Here is a 15,249-nt window from a genome sequence, read left to right as displayed (position 1 = left end):
GGTATTGATACATCCATTCCAATCACTCAGTGCTTGAGGGCTGCTCTTTCCAGGCTCCACCAGTCCCCTTTTTGAATAGAAAGCAGAATTCAAGGGCCCAAAAGAAAAAAGAAGACCACGGATAGTTGTTGAAAGAGCTTACATGCCCTGAAGTAGTAAATAGGAAGAGATCTGGGCTGAGTATTTGTACTGTCTGCTAGTCTAATCTTGAATATTTTATGAACACCTATTAATTCATTTGATGAATGACTATTGTAACCTCTGATTATGTCTCAGGTACTAGCTGGGTGCTGGAGAAAAATGGTGAGCAAAAGCAGATGTGTTCACCATATTGACACAATGGAAAAAGAAGAAAATAAACATATAAGCTGCCAAAATGAGGATAGATAGATGAGGATAGATAATTTAAAGACAAAAATACTGAGTGTTGTAATAGAGAATGAATGGTATAAGAACAAACATTTAGGGTGGCAGAAAAGACAGATTGCAATAAAATAAGTTATAACAGACTAAGTGGAAACTAGTTTTCAGTTTCTAATAGTCTCCAATGTCATGTCTCTTTAAAAATCTTTCAAGGGTTGGGGATGTGGCTCAGTGGTAGAGTGCTTGCCTGGAAAGTATGAGGCCCTGGGTTCAATTCCCAGCACCACAAAAAAAAAAAAAAAAAAAAAAAAAAAAAAAAAAAAAAAAAAAAAAAAAAAACCTCACTGGTAAAGAATATAGTCACACTTGTAAATATGTTAAAACTCAGAATTAACTCTAAAAGCACTTTAAAATCTGATCCCAAATGAATTCCATCCAGTTGAACCTGACATCGTGAGGCACTAAAGTGTTATATGATAGTTCAACACCCATCACCAACATGTTCATTAAATTGAATCAGCAATTGACAGTTTACATGACTATGCCAAGTTTGAAATAGGTAAATCTTGTTCCCTGAAAGATGCATATTTTGTGGGCCAAGTAGTGACTCTTAAGCCAATGAAATATTACCAGATTATTGAGAACAATTTTTGCCTTTTAAAAAAAATAACTGATTTACTGAAAGTATATTTCTCTTTTATTGGGAAACAGGAAGTAGGGGACCATTCCAAAAGTAGAAATTCAGTGATATTTTCCTTCTGGAGTTTGGAATAAAAACCAACCTTATTACTAGGTTGAGCCAAAGGATGTTGAAAGCAAAGGAATTTCTTCTTTCTCAGAAACAGATATTGTTGTTCTATGGTTATAACCCAATTTCTTCCTGTATTCTCAGAAGGAGAAGTTCCCATTAATTTTCTATTAGGATGCTTAGGAGACTGAAAATCAGTTCCAAAGGATCTGTTCTCACCATGTCTTCAGGGATAAGGCTCACCTCTCCTTGCCATTACCAACCAGAGCTGGAGCTCCCAGACTGAAGTCTTTGGTGGGCAACAACACAAAACAGAGAGGACCCCTGATGAAGCTCTACTCTATCACTTCTGAGTCAAGTAGCCAGATGGTTCATTTCATCTCTCTTGGGCTCAGTTTCTTCATCTGTAAAATGTAAACAATGCAATGCTAAATAAAATGCAAATATTGTTGTGGGTTTAAGTAAATTTGCCTAGTTCCTTGTCTAGAACTGAAAGTTACACTGAATATTTGTTGAATAAATGTCAAAACTGAAGGACAACCATTTTGCACAAACATTTACATTCATTTAAAAAAAAAATGCCAACCTTACATTTTTGGTAATGCTACAAGTAGAGCTAATGATTCAGTTTTGTGTGAGTATGAATCCTTCTGTAATTTATTCAAACACACTATGGTCAGAAGCTCTTCAATATTGTCTGTTGTTTCCTGCATCCACTGCCTGTTGAATTTTACCTGTCTCTGTGTGTTATCTGGGCTCTAAGATGATCTCTGATGATACTTGCCTCCTAATGTTCAGGCCTTTGTGTAGTTCTGTCCCACATTTGACCTGTGTAGCAAACAGGGTTTTGTAATTTACCAAACTGGTTCATAAAAGGTATCACAGTTTCAGCCTTGTTCTTTTTTGGGTCATTGTTCTATGGGAAGCCAGTTACTATATTGCGAGGATGCCCAAGTGCTATGAAGAGATTCACATGTAAAGAACTGAGGTCTCCCAACCAGTATTAACTTGCCAGCATTGTGAATGAATCACCTTGGAAGAAAATTCTCCAGCCTCAGTCAAGTCTTCAAATGGTCAACTCCATAGTGTAAATTCTTTCTGAGCTAAAATCAGCTAAATGACTCCAAAAATTCTGTTTTCATATTTTTGGACTGATAGAACAGAATGCCATAGACTAGGTGGATTATAAACACCAAAAATTTATTTCTCATAGATCTGGAGGTTTAAAAGTTCAAGATCAAGGCCCAGAAGGCTCAATGTCTGGAAAAGGTCCATTTCTTGGATCATATAATGACTTTTAGGTTTGTTCTCTGTGGCACAAAGGGCTAGGTAGCTCTCTGGGGTCTCTTTTAAAAAGGTGCTACTATTGATTTGAATGGCCCCTCCAAAACTTATGTTGAAATTAAATTGCCACTGCAATGATTTTTAAAAGTGAGTTATTTAGGTGATTAGATAAGGAGGACTCTACCCTCAGGAATGAATTAATGCCATAATTGTGGGAGTGCTCTAACTACTTTGGGTGTGGGCTCCTGATAAAACCATAAGTTTGTCCTGGTCCTCTCCATCTCACAATTTCTTGATTTTCCTTCCACTGTGTGAAAACACAGCACGAAGGTCCTCCCCAGATTACAGTACCATAGTCTTGGACTTCCCAGCCTCTAGACCTGTAAAACAAATGAACTTCTATTGTTTACAAATTATCTAGTCTCCTGAGTTCTGTTACAGCAACACAAAATGGACTCAGATAGGCACTAATCCCATTCATAAGGATCCTGACTGCATCTTCCAAAGACTCTGCCACCTAAAATGATCATCTTGGGGATTAGAATTTCAGTATATGAATTTGAAGGGAACATAAAAATTTAGACCATAGCAATGTCGGACAGATATTGGGAGAAAATAAAAGCTTCCTAGTTTAAATCTAGTTTTGAGGTAATACTTAGAAGTAGGTAATTAAAAAGCATCTGAGGATTTAGTTTCTTCAACGAATAAAATCAGTATTTTCTATTAATAATGAGCAATATCTATCAATGGGGCAAAGAAGCCCACAATCTGTCACTTGGGATTTGAAGTGACATAAGAGTACAAAGGTCACAATTCTTGAAGGCCTTTTCGGAAGGAGCAATCATCATCACTATATTAGATTTATTTCCAAATATGTATAATCCTATTATTTGTAGCCTAAATACTAATATACATACATTAATATGATTTATGTATAATATACATACATTAATATGATGCTGCACAAATTCTGTATTCAACCATCCGTAGAAGTAACACAGATATGAGTTCAAAGGACAGACCAGCCATTCATGAGCTGTCAAATGTGAAATAATTATTTAATTATTATTTTTGAGTCTCAGATCTTCTATAAAACATAGTTCACGTGGTACAGAACTGTCGTGAAAACTGGGGATCTAAGTCATGACACAAATTATATGCTTCATAAATGGAGACAAATATCACTATTGCCTCAAAAACAAAAGAGGAATTCTTGAATTAAATAATTCCTTTGCTTTTGAAACTAGTGAAGATTAAAAGACTAAAAATACACCCTGTCAGGGTGGTTTGAGAAATGGGACTGTTTCACATACTTTGTCTGGGAATAAAATTGGAGTAACATTTCTGAAAGACAACATGTCTCGAAAAACATAAGAGATCTCTATATGTAAGATTTATCCTAAGGAAATGATTTGGGAAGTACCCACAATATACATAAAAGATACTTTTCACAAGATTATTTTAGTTGAAATTAAATGTCCTCCAATAGGGGATGGATTCATTCCATCAGAACTGAACCTAAGTCAGGGAGTCAGGGAACCTAATGTAAGGGAGCCCTTACATTGGTAGGATGGTGACATAAATCTTATGTGACCTGACTTGTAAGTTGTACACAGAGACTTCTGGTTCAAGTTTGTTGGTCTGAACATATGATTTTCTTCCTTAGTTCACAGACAATTAATAAGATAGCCAAAGATTTAAAACAGGTCTAAGCTCATAACAAAGTGAGGGCAATAAATGTATGAGGTTCTTCAACAAATTTTTGGTAGGATAATGTTGAAGACAGACTAAAATATGCATAGAAACTGCAAGGGATAAAAAAAATCTATAAAAGCTCTAGATGCAGAAACTGAAGTTACAGCAAAGTATAAAAGTAAAAAGTGAGGCTTAAAATGAAGGGAGTCATTTAGCTCTAATAGTAGCTTCACAAATGACCTAACACAGACAGATACCTACGAATTCTTCTCCTGGTGAGAATAACTCCTAGAGATGAGTTCTTAGCATCTTAGGAAATGTACCCTTCATCCAGATGCTTGAAGCTCCTCCCACTATGAAAGGCAAAGCCCCTGAACACTCAACCCAAACTGAAGTTTTTATGTTGACAACCTCCCAGCTAGCTCTCCAATTCTCTCTTAAATACAAAAGTAACCAGATATCCAAGAAAAATATGCACCATGAAAGAGAATGACAAAGACAAATAAGCAGAAAAATTGATTTCAGATGAACATATATTTCAGGGAAGAGAAGAGAACTTTTTAAGTCCATAATTGTCATCTGCTGATAGACACAAAGTTATAACTTTTATGAAATGACAAACCATACTATAAAAAAGAAACATTCTAGAACACTAAGGAATTCTTCAATATTAAAACTATGTTTGCAAATACTAGGAGACTTTCTGACTTTAGTTCAGAACCCAGAAACAATCAAAGGAAAGATTGAAAATTTGTCTACATAAAGATTTGAAAATACTTACATTGAAAAAAGCACTGAAAGCAAAGGCAAAAGAGAAAATTGTACACTAGAAGAAAATATTTGTGATCTATATATATCACAGATAAGTGCTCTCCCTGGTATCCAAACCATTCAACAATCCACAGAAAGCTGGGATAAAAAGATAGCTCATAGAAAAATACATATATATACATAGCCCTGACACAAGTGAAAAGTGCTTCCATTTCACTACAGTTAAAAGAAATGCAAATTCAAACAACACTGCAATGCTGCTTCTCTCCTCTTGAATGGGCAAAAATCTAAAAGCTTGATAACACACTTAGGTGGCAAAAGTGAAAAGAAACAAACACTGCCACACATTGCTGATAAGAATGGAAGACCATACAGTTCTATGGAGGAATATTTGGCAAATAACAATAATCTTGTTACATTTATTTATATTACATTATTTATCCTTGGACACAGAAATTCCACTTCTGAGATTCCATGCTGAAAATATAGTAACTTAAATACAAAATGATATGCTCAAACCTGTTTATGGTAGCATTATTTTCAAAAGTGAAATACTAGAAAACTAGTATTGGTCAGAAATTTGCAGAACAAGTATGGCATATCCACAAAATGGAGAACAATCTCTAAGAATTGGTATGAAATGATTTCTGAGACTATATCAGTTAATGAATAAGCCAGGTGCAGAAGAGTGTATATGTCTTATTCCTTTTTTTAATGAAAGAAGAAAAAATAATGTGTGCATGAGCATGAATATGTATGTGTTTTATTAGTTTTACCAAAGCAAACACAGGAGAAACACAATGATTAATGAAAAGATCAGCTCTTAGGAAATAGACGGGAATGGAATCCAGGGCTTGGGATGGAAGATTTCTCTGAGTAATCCTTTCTATGAGTTTTGTGTATGAACAATGTTTACAAGTTAAGGTTCAGTTAGAAGATAAAAGCATATCATTATTCAAACAGAAAGAATTTAATATAAATAACTATTAACTAGGTGCAAAGTGGTTAACTAGTACTATGGTTTGGATGTTGATTTTTTCCCCAAAGGTTCCTGTGTTGGAAGCCTGGTCCCCAGAGAGGGGGTACTAAAAGATGGTGGGATCTTTAAGTGGTGGGACCTAGTGAAGGGTCTGTAGGTCTTTGGAAGATATTATGGTATTTCTTATGGTACCTTACTTAGTTCTCAAGAGAGGATTGTTATTAAAGCCAGATGCCATTAAGTGACAAAACCAAGGGAGATGGGCCTCTACAGAATCTGCACCATGCCACTTGAACTTTCAGTCTCTATAACTATGAACTAAATAAATATCTTTTCTTTATAAAGTTAGCCTGCCTCAGGTATTTAATTAAAGTAACCAAAGGGGCTATGGCAACTAGGTAACTGAAAAGGTAAAAAAGGGAACACTAAGGTATCAGAATAACAGTAATTACAGAAATCAATAACTTCTTTTAGGGCAGGGAAAATCATGAGAATGTATTAGAATTTCTAAACTTATAAAATTATTAAAATTTAGACAAGCTCTACTAAGCCCAAAACAGAACTTTGAGGGGTAGTCACTGATCAGGAGGCGCTGGGGTCTCAGAGCTCCACTGGGGATGATGGGGAGGAAAGTATGATGAAGCTGCTTTTGCAAGCATTTGAAAATCTGCAAACTGGACTCAACTGCTTTATTGGAAAAAAAACTTCTGTAGGAGTGAAAAAGCAGAGGTAGGGTGATATGCAAAGGAATAGGAAACAGACAAAAAGCCCCAAAGGGAAAAAACAGGATGGAATAAGTTCTTCATCCTCCAACCTGATGTCTCCCTCTAGTACCCCATTTGAAAGTCATAGCAAGAACCAGCTGGAAAAACAGAAATGTCGTCAGCAGAGTCACAGCCCCAGCATCACAAAGCAGGCAGGGTGCAGAAGGCTGAGAGACAATAGCTCAATAAGGTAGATGTTTTATATACACAAAAAATCAAATTCAATCAAAAAGAAAAAAAGCAAACCAGAAAATTGAAAACAAACAGAAACAAATGAAAACAACTGTATAGAATCAATAATAGGAATTATTCCAAGTCAACAAACTGACTGCTTATTCTTACTGCAATTTTGTTTTGTTTTGTTTTGTTTTGCTTGTTTTTGGTGGTGCTGGGAATCTAGCCTAGTATTTCACTCATGCTAGGTAAGCATCTACCACTGAGCTCACCTGCCAGCCCTTACTATGACATATTCTAAGAACAAAAAAACTGCAGAGATACATGAAAACTCACTCAGTATATGTGTTGTCTGCATTTTAGAAATTATCTTATGCATGATATAAAGCAAATGAGTACATTAATGATATAAAAAACAATGTTCAGTGCTATAAAAATAAATACCAATATAAAGTAAGTTTTTTAGAATCCTATAATGTTAAATTTGAACTAGAAATATTAAAAATATTTTTAAAACTTTTTCCTGGCTTCATTTACTGGAACAATCCAGAAGCAATGATACCTAATAGCAATGATCATATCTACCATCCAGATCTTGATTTCTAAATATTATTCCCCACCTGAAGAAACCAGGCCTCCTGTAGAAATTACTAATTCCACATTCAGGGTAGAGAAAGCATAAGGCAACCTGGGACCTCTTATGACAAAAAAGTAAGAATGTGCCCAAAGATCAGTTGATTCATGGCAGGAGAACACAAGGAGCTTATTAAGTCAACTTCCCATGTTTCACTTTGGGACAACTTGGTCATCAAAAAAGAATAACAATCATAATTAATCATAATATTTTAAATAATAAAAATTGAGCTTGCAGTAAAACTCAAAATGTGTGAAAAAGGAGGTAGAAAGTTCTATGTAAAATAGTGCCTACTAAATGTAAAAGCAATAAGAATTAGAAAGTCTCCATTTTGTCACTTCTAAGTTAATAACTGACTTAGGTAAAGACCATGAATTGATGTCAAAATATCTGGTGAAAGATTTTTGGAAAACCTAATCATCTCAGAGACTACTTAGTTATTCCAAAGGAGAAAACCTTCTTATCACATTAGTGGGGTGACCTGGAAGTCATCATCTCAAGGAAATGACCAGGTTTAGTATCAGAATTAGTAGGAAGAGCTGATATATTATGTCTTCTTATGTGACACAATGCAGTGTACACAAACTTAACCCTCAAAGGTTAAGGGAAAAAAACAAATCTGACCTGGACCGGTTCACAGTTCCTTAGGCAACCTGGTGAACCCCTGCTCCTGGGAGGTCACCATATTGTTGCCCACCTTAGTGTGGGTACCCCGTCATCATAGCTCACTACAGGCCAGAACTCCTGAACTCAAGCAATCCTCCCACCTCAGCCTCCCTAGTAGCTAGGAGGACAGGAAAGATAGTAGAATTAATCGGACATAACTTTCCTAGACTTTTATATGAATACACGACCAGAGTAACTCCATATCATGTACAACCACAAGATGGGGACCCTAATTAGAATAAGTTATATGCCATGTATATACAATATGTCAAAATACACTCTACTGTCATGTATATCTAAAAAAAAAAAAGATAATAAAGAAAATGAGTCTTTTGCCTTAAAAAATAAATAAGTTCATTTTGTTAATACTAAAATAGATAGATGGATAGATAGTTGGATAGATAGATAGATAGATAGATAGATAGATAGATAGATAAAAATCATTTGGGCCCAAATCAGTGGAAATACAGAAGACAGAGAAGTCAGTTAAACAACATCATGAAGACACCAGGAGATAAATACAGAATGTGGGACATTCTAAACATACACAAAAAGACATATATGAACTAAATGCAGTGCACGAATCTGGATTAGATCTACATCTTTTTTAAAAATTACAGAAGACAATCTGGACAATTGAGGAAGTTAAGCATAGACAATATAATATGTTGTTATTGAATAATTGTTAATTTTCTTAGTTGTGACAATGGTATTTTGAATATTGGAAGGAGTTCTTAAGAAGATGCATTCTAAAATATTTAGGGGTAGTGGTCATTATAGCTGTAACTTAGTTTCAAGTGGTCTGAGGTAAACATACACATGTATATATAAAGGGAGGAATAAATGTGACAAAAAGTTAACATTTGTTAAAATTAGGTGGTGGTTATTTAGGTATTTGTTATATTGTTCTTTTAACAGTTTAGAATGTTTTAAATTTTTGAAATGGAAAGTTAATGTATGCAAAGGTATTATTACAGAAAAAAAAAAGCAAATTGCAAGCAAAATTCAAGAAATTAGCAGGAGAGGGAGAAGAAGGCAGAAAAAATATAAGATCCAAAAGGATCAGATGAAGAATTTCAACATTTAAATAAAAGATATAGTAGAGAGAAATGAAAAACATAAAGTAAGAAACCATCAACAAAATATTGAGAAATTTTCACAAATTTGAAAAATATGATTCTTCAAACTGAGTGGTTACAAAGTGGAAAGAATAAAAAGGGATGAATATCTAAATTTTTGCTGATGGCAAAATTTTTCAGACTTCCAGTGACAAACATAAGAACCAAAGAGTGTCTGTGAAAGGAGCAATAAGCGTAACAGCATCTGTCTTATCATGGGCAGCAGCAAAAGCTAAAGACCACAGAATAAGATTTTCTAAGCCAAAGGGAAAACACTTTTAAATTCAAAATTCTACAGTCAGCCAAACGGATCAGTTCAAGCAAGAATACAAAATAAAATCATTTCCAACTCAAACATTTACTGTCCATACATCCTTTCTTAGGAATTATTTGAAGACATCTTGGTGAAATAAGAACAAAATTAAAAAAAAAAAAGGATGGTGTACATTATACAACAAGATAGTGAAAACCTCAATCTCAGTTTGACTAATACATTACCAAACCTACAATTGGGAATTAACCCAGGAAGTCACTAAGAGTAATTATTAATTCCTTAGTTTTAATAATGATATTGTGATATTGGAGGAAATGTCCTTATTCTTAAGATATGCATTCTAAAATATTTTGGGGTCATGGTTATATCTGTAGCTTAATTTCAAGTGGTCAATAGAAAATAAGCATATGTATATATAAAGGGAGGGGTAAATGTGACAAAAAGTTAACTTTTGCTGAAATTAGATAAATGTCTTTAAAAATAAAACATTTTTTTCTACTTCCATTCCAGCATGTAAGAAGCTTGCAAATCTCCACCCTATCCTAACAAAAAGTCTGAACAAACTGAAAGATCAACAACTCTTCTTAGGGAAGCATGAAAATCAGTTAACAAGGTAAAACACTGCCCCCAAAATTAAAGAGATGAGCACACACAGAGAATCACAGCTCAGCAGAGGGGCAACCTCCCTGAGAATGGGGGTCAGAGCCAAACAACTGAACTGTAATTGACAAGCTGACCAGGGGCTCAGTGTGGACGAGGTCAAAAGGTGAAGACTATATGGGGGACCCAACCATTCTTTGGGAGAGCTCCGCACCTCTGTGAGTTTTACCTCCTGGAACTCTATCACATCAGTGCGTATGGGTGGGAGGAACCTTCCCTCCACTTCTGGCATAAAGCCTGCCTTCCAAGGAAGCTATTTAACCAGATCCTAACTTGCTAGAGTCTCATCATAGTTAACTATTGGGAAGGTAAATACCCAACTCAAGCCCACTCAAGTCATCCTGAATGAGGGAAAATGAATACACACTTGTTAGGTTCATAGTCCAGAGGCACAGGATTACTAAGAGACTAAGACCTACTAGGAGGACCATATGACACTTCCTCTCCCCCCAATACCTTAGGACTACATTACAAAAGGCCAACTTGCTGCAATTCCTTTTACTGAGTAAATCACCCCTGGATAACAAGAAAAAATTTTGAGGCATACTAAAAAACAATTTTAAAGACAGTTTGAAGAGAGAAAGTAAGCATCAGAACCAAACTCAGATATGACAGAGATATTAGAGTATTGGACTGGGAATTTTTTTAAAACTGTGATGAATACACTAAGAGAGCTACTGGAGAAAGTAGATAGCATGCAAGAGAAGATGATAATGTAAGCAGAGAAATGAAAATCCTAGAAGAAGAAGGAGGAGGAGGAGGAGGAGGACAAGAAGAAAAAGAAAAAGAAACAAACTAGAAGAAGTATTAGAGATGGAAAACACTGTAACAGAAATTTTAAAATGTCCTCGATGGACTTATTATTAGACTGAATATGGCTGAAGAATATATGTGAGAGGATATGTCACCTGAAATCTCCAAAGAAATTGAAAACGTATGACCCCCCACACACCCCAAAATAACCTACACAGAGATAGGTATAGCAACTTCATTCATAATTGCCAAAATTTGGAAGTAACCAAATTATCCTTTAGTAGGAACATGAATGCAAATGAAAACATTAACAGTGGTACTACTAGACAATAGAATATTATTCCACATTAAAAAAGAAATGAGATATCATCATGAAAAGACTTATGTACATATTACTATATGAAATAAGTCAATCTGAAAAAATTATGTACTGCATAATTTCATCTATACAACATTTTTTTAAATCTTTTTTTATTGTAAACAAATGGGATATGTGTTGTTTCTCTGTTTGTACATGGAGTAAAGGTGTGAAGAGAGTATATGACATTTTTAAAAGGCAAAATCATGGAGTAAAAAATCAGTACAAGATTAATGGTTGTCACTCTGGAAATTAGTATGGAAGTTCTTCAAAAGACTAGGCATGGATCCACCATGTGACCCAGCTACAACACTCCTCAGTATTTTTCCTAGAGAATTAAAGTCACTATACGGTAGTGATCCATGCATATCTGTATTCATAGCAGCACAATTCACAATAGCCTAACTACAGAACAAACCTAGATGTTCATCGACAGATAAAAGGACAAAGAAAATATTATCTACACACAATGAAGTTTGATCCACGCATAAAAAATGAAATTATGTCAGGAAAATGGGTGGAATTTGAGACCATTATATTAAGTGAACTAAGCCACACTCTGAAGGTTAAGGGTCATATGATTTCTCTGATATGTGGAAGCTAGAGAAGGAAAAGGAAAAGAAGGTAGGGGGTGAGAATCTCATGAAAATCACAGGGAGATTAGTAGAATAGAGGAAATGGACCAGCAGGTGAGAGGAGGAGAAGCAGAAGAAGAAGGGGAAAAGGGGGGAAAGGGTAGGAGAGTGATATTAGCCAAATTATATTGTCATAGTGTGCAAGTATGATTGTATAATAATAATATTATATATTAACAAGTATGAATATTTAACTATAATGCTCTAATAAAAATTGTGGGGAAAAAAACCTAATACTAATATCATCAACATAATATTGAGCTGGAGAAGACTTCAGCTCATTTTTAGACATACAATAAAAATAAAATTATGCATACTATTCAACAATAAAAATAAATATAATAATAATCATCATGGGTTAAGTACAAGGGAGGGACATATAGAGGGGGTTATTAGGAAGGTGAAACTACCCTGTTTGGTACTATAATGATGGGTACATATCATTACATTTGTCAAAACCCAAACAATGTAGTATACCAAGATTGACATTAACTATAAACTTTGGGTGATACTGATCTGTCAATGTGGGTTCTTCAGTTGCAACCAATGTACTACTCTGATGGGGAACTTAGGGGCCAGGAGTTAGGTGGAAATCACTCAACTTTTCTATGAAGCTAATACTTCTCTTCAAAATAAAGTCTTATTTTTAAAATATTAGAGTGACTTTAAGCATTAAATAAATAAAATACAGAAGAGAAGGAGATATGGTAAGTACAGCATATGATTTTTTCACCCAAGCAAAGGAACAATCCAAAAATTCGATCAGAAAGCCGTTTCTCTTACAAAACATCAAAAAGAATATATAGAAAAACACATAGAAGTGATTTTTAATAACTTTATTCTATTTATTTATTTTTATGTGGCACAACCACATAAAATAGCACAACCAGTACCTTGCATGTGCTAGGCAAGCACTCCACCACTGAGCCACAACCCTGTCCCAGATAGAAGTGATTTTTAAAGTGTAATAACTATACATTGAAAATTACTAAGAGAAATGAAATTAGATCAATATATACATGAAAATGTATTTTATTCATGAATTATGAGATTCAGTATTGATAAGATAATTTAATTTCTCTTCCTTTTCCTTCTTTCTTATTTATTTATTTATTTTTTGGTACTGGGGATTGAAATCAGTGGCAGTCTACCACTGCACTATATCTCAAGTCCTTCTTATTTGTTTTATTTTGAGACAGGGTCTCACTAAGTTGCCCAAGTAGGGATTGTACTTCTGATTCTCCTGCCTCAGCCTCCTGAGTAATTGGTATTATGGGCGTGCACTACTGCAACGGCCTTGATATACAGTTTCACAGAAAACCATATCAAAATCCCAACTGATTTCTTTATAGAAATTGGCAAGGTTACCCTAAATTTATATAGAAATGCGATAAAAAGCAAGACAGTGTGATATTAGCTATGAGGATTGACATATAGATCAATGTATCAGAATAGAAACTTCAGAAATAAATTCTTATTTTGTAGCAAATTGATTTTCTACAAAGATATTGTCTTAGCCCGCTTGTGCTACTATAACAAAAATGCCACAGACTGACTTGTAAACAACAGGAATTCATTTTTTGTCATTCTGGGGGTTGGTCAGCCCAAGATTAAGGTATTTAGGAGTGAAATCATGTGTCTGGTGAGGGCTGCTCTCGACTTCCAAGATGGCGCCTTGTCACTGCATCCTCCAGAAAAGACAAATGTTATTTCTTCACATGAAAGGATCGGAGGGGGCCAAAAGCTGTATGACACTTTTTATAATAAAGGCCTTACTCAAATCCAAGGAGGAGGAGCCCTCATGATCCAATCACCTCCTAAATGGCTCATCTCCTACTACTGTTGTATTGAAGATTAAATTTCTATATGAATTTTAGAAGGGATACAGTATTTAAGCCATAACACCTATCAACACAACTCAATGGTGAAAAGAATCTACTTTCAAGTATTTGTGTTGACACAATTGCTATGTAGGCAGTAAAGAGTTAAATCAGGAATCCTGGATTTCCCAAACCCTACACACTCCAAAGTTCTTCAGAACTGGCTTCTGACCAACTCCTTACGTATCACCTCTGAGTCCTGGGAATATCATGCCTGATTAGGGTATCTTTATACTTAAAATCTTGGACCTTGGACCACACCAGCTAGTTAAGACTAAAATGAGCCTTCTAGTGGAAGCCTGAGGGTGTTTTGTTTCCAGTTTTTTTACTGTGGTAAAATATACAAAATGAAAATTTTACCATACTAATCATTAAGCGTTTGGTTCAGCGACATTACGTACATTAGTAATGTTGTACGATCATCACCACAATCCATCTCCAGGATAATTTTCTTCTTATAAAATGGAAATGCTGTACCTACTAAACATCTCCTCACTCTTAACAATACAGTCATCAAGAATATATTCATATAGACTACAACAAGATATCACTGCACCACCAGTGTGGCTTACATCCAGAAAATGATAACAGCAAGTGTTGGTGAGCGTATGGAGAGACTGCAGCTTTCATATATTGCCAGATGAGTGTCAAATGGTACTACCACCTCAGGAGAAAGTCTGGCAGTTCCCTTAAAAAGTTAAATATGTACTTAGCACATGACCCAATGATTCCATTCCTACGTACCTACACAAGACAAACGAAGACAGTTTTCCACATAGGGAGTTACACACATTTTAAAGCAGTATTTATTTATTTATCATAATAGGCAGAAACTAGAAACCATTCAAATGCCCATGTGTAATTTAAATGTGTAAGAATAAACTAGTACCTCTATACATTAAGACATGACTCATTAGTTTTGTTAAAGCAGACCTAATGAAACATGCTGCAACATGGCTAGACTTCAAAGACATGCAAAATGAAAGAAACCAGACACGAAAGACTACATATTATATGATTCCATTTATATAAAAAAGGCAAATCTAGAATGGAGGAACTTTAGATTATGTAGAAGGAAATGGGGGGAGGGTATGAAAAATGGTGGAATGAGATAGGCCTCATTACCCTATGTACATGTATGATTACACGAATGGTATGAATCTACATCGTGCACAACCATAGAAACGAAATGATGTACCCCATTTGTGTACAATGAATCAAAATGCAGTCTGTTAAAAAATTTTAAAATAAACAAATAATTTAAAACATATATATACTGACAGTGTTTTCCTCCAGGTGGTAGAACTATGAGTGACTTTCAAAAAGGCCTTCTGTTCTATTTATTTATCCTTTAGTGAGCATATGTTACTTTTCTAATAAAAATAAAAGACTTTTTAAAAAATGAAAAAAAAATTAAAATTAAAAAAATAAATTAACTTTTAAAAAAAAGGCAAATCTATAAAGACAAATCAGACTAGTGCTGGCCTGGAATT

At 34.8% G+C, this 15,249-nt stretch overlaps 1 non-coding gene across 1 annotated transcript; it reads left to right on the top strand.

The window, feature by feature from the left end:
- Positions 1 to 579: 579 nt before the first annotated feature.
- Positions 580 to 652, top strand: Trnas-gga (transfer RNA serine (anticodon GGA)). The gene has a single exon. It is a non-coding gene; the product is annotated as a tRNA-Ser (tRNA).
- The last annotated feature ends 14,597 nt before the right edge of the window (positions 653 to 15,249 follow it).

The sequence above is a fragment of the Sciurus carolinensis genome, chromosome 14 (assembly GCF_902686445.1).
Source record: "Sciurus carolinensis chromosome 14, mSciCar1.2, whole genome shotgun sequence".
NCBI classification, from domain to species: domain Eukaryota; kingdom Metazoa; phylum Chordata; class Mammalia; order Rodentia; family Sciuridae; genus Sciurus; species Sciurus carolinensis.
This window is presented reverse-complemented; position numbering and strand designations above follow the sequence as displayed.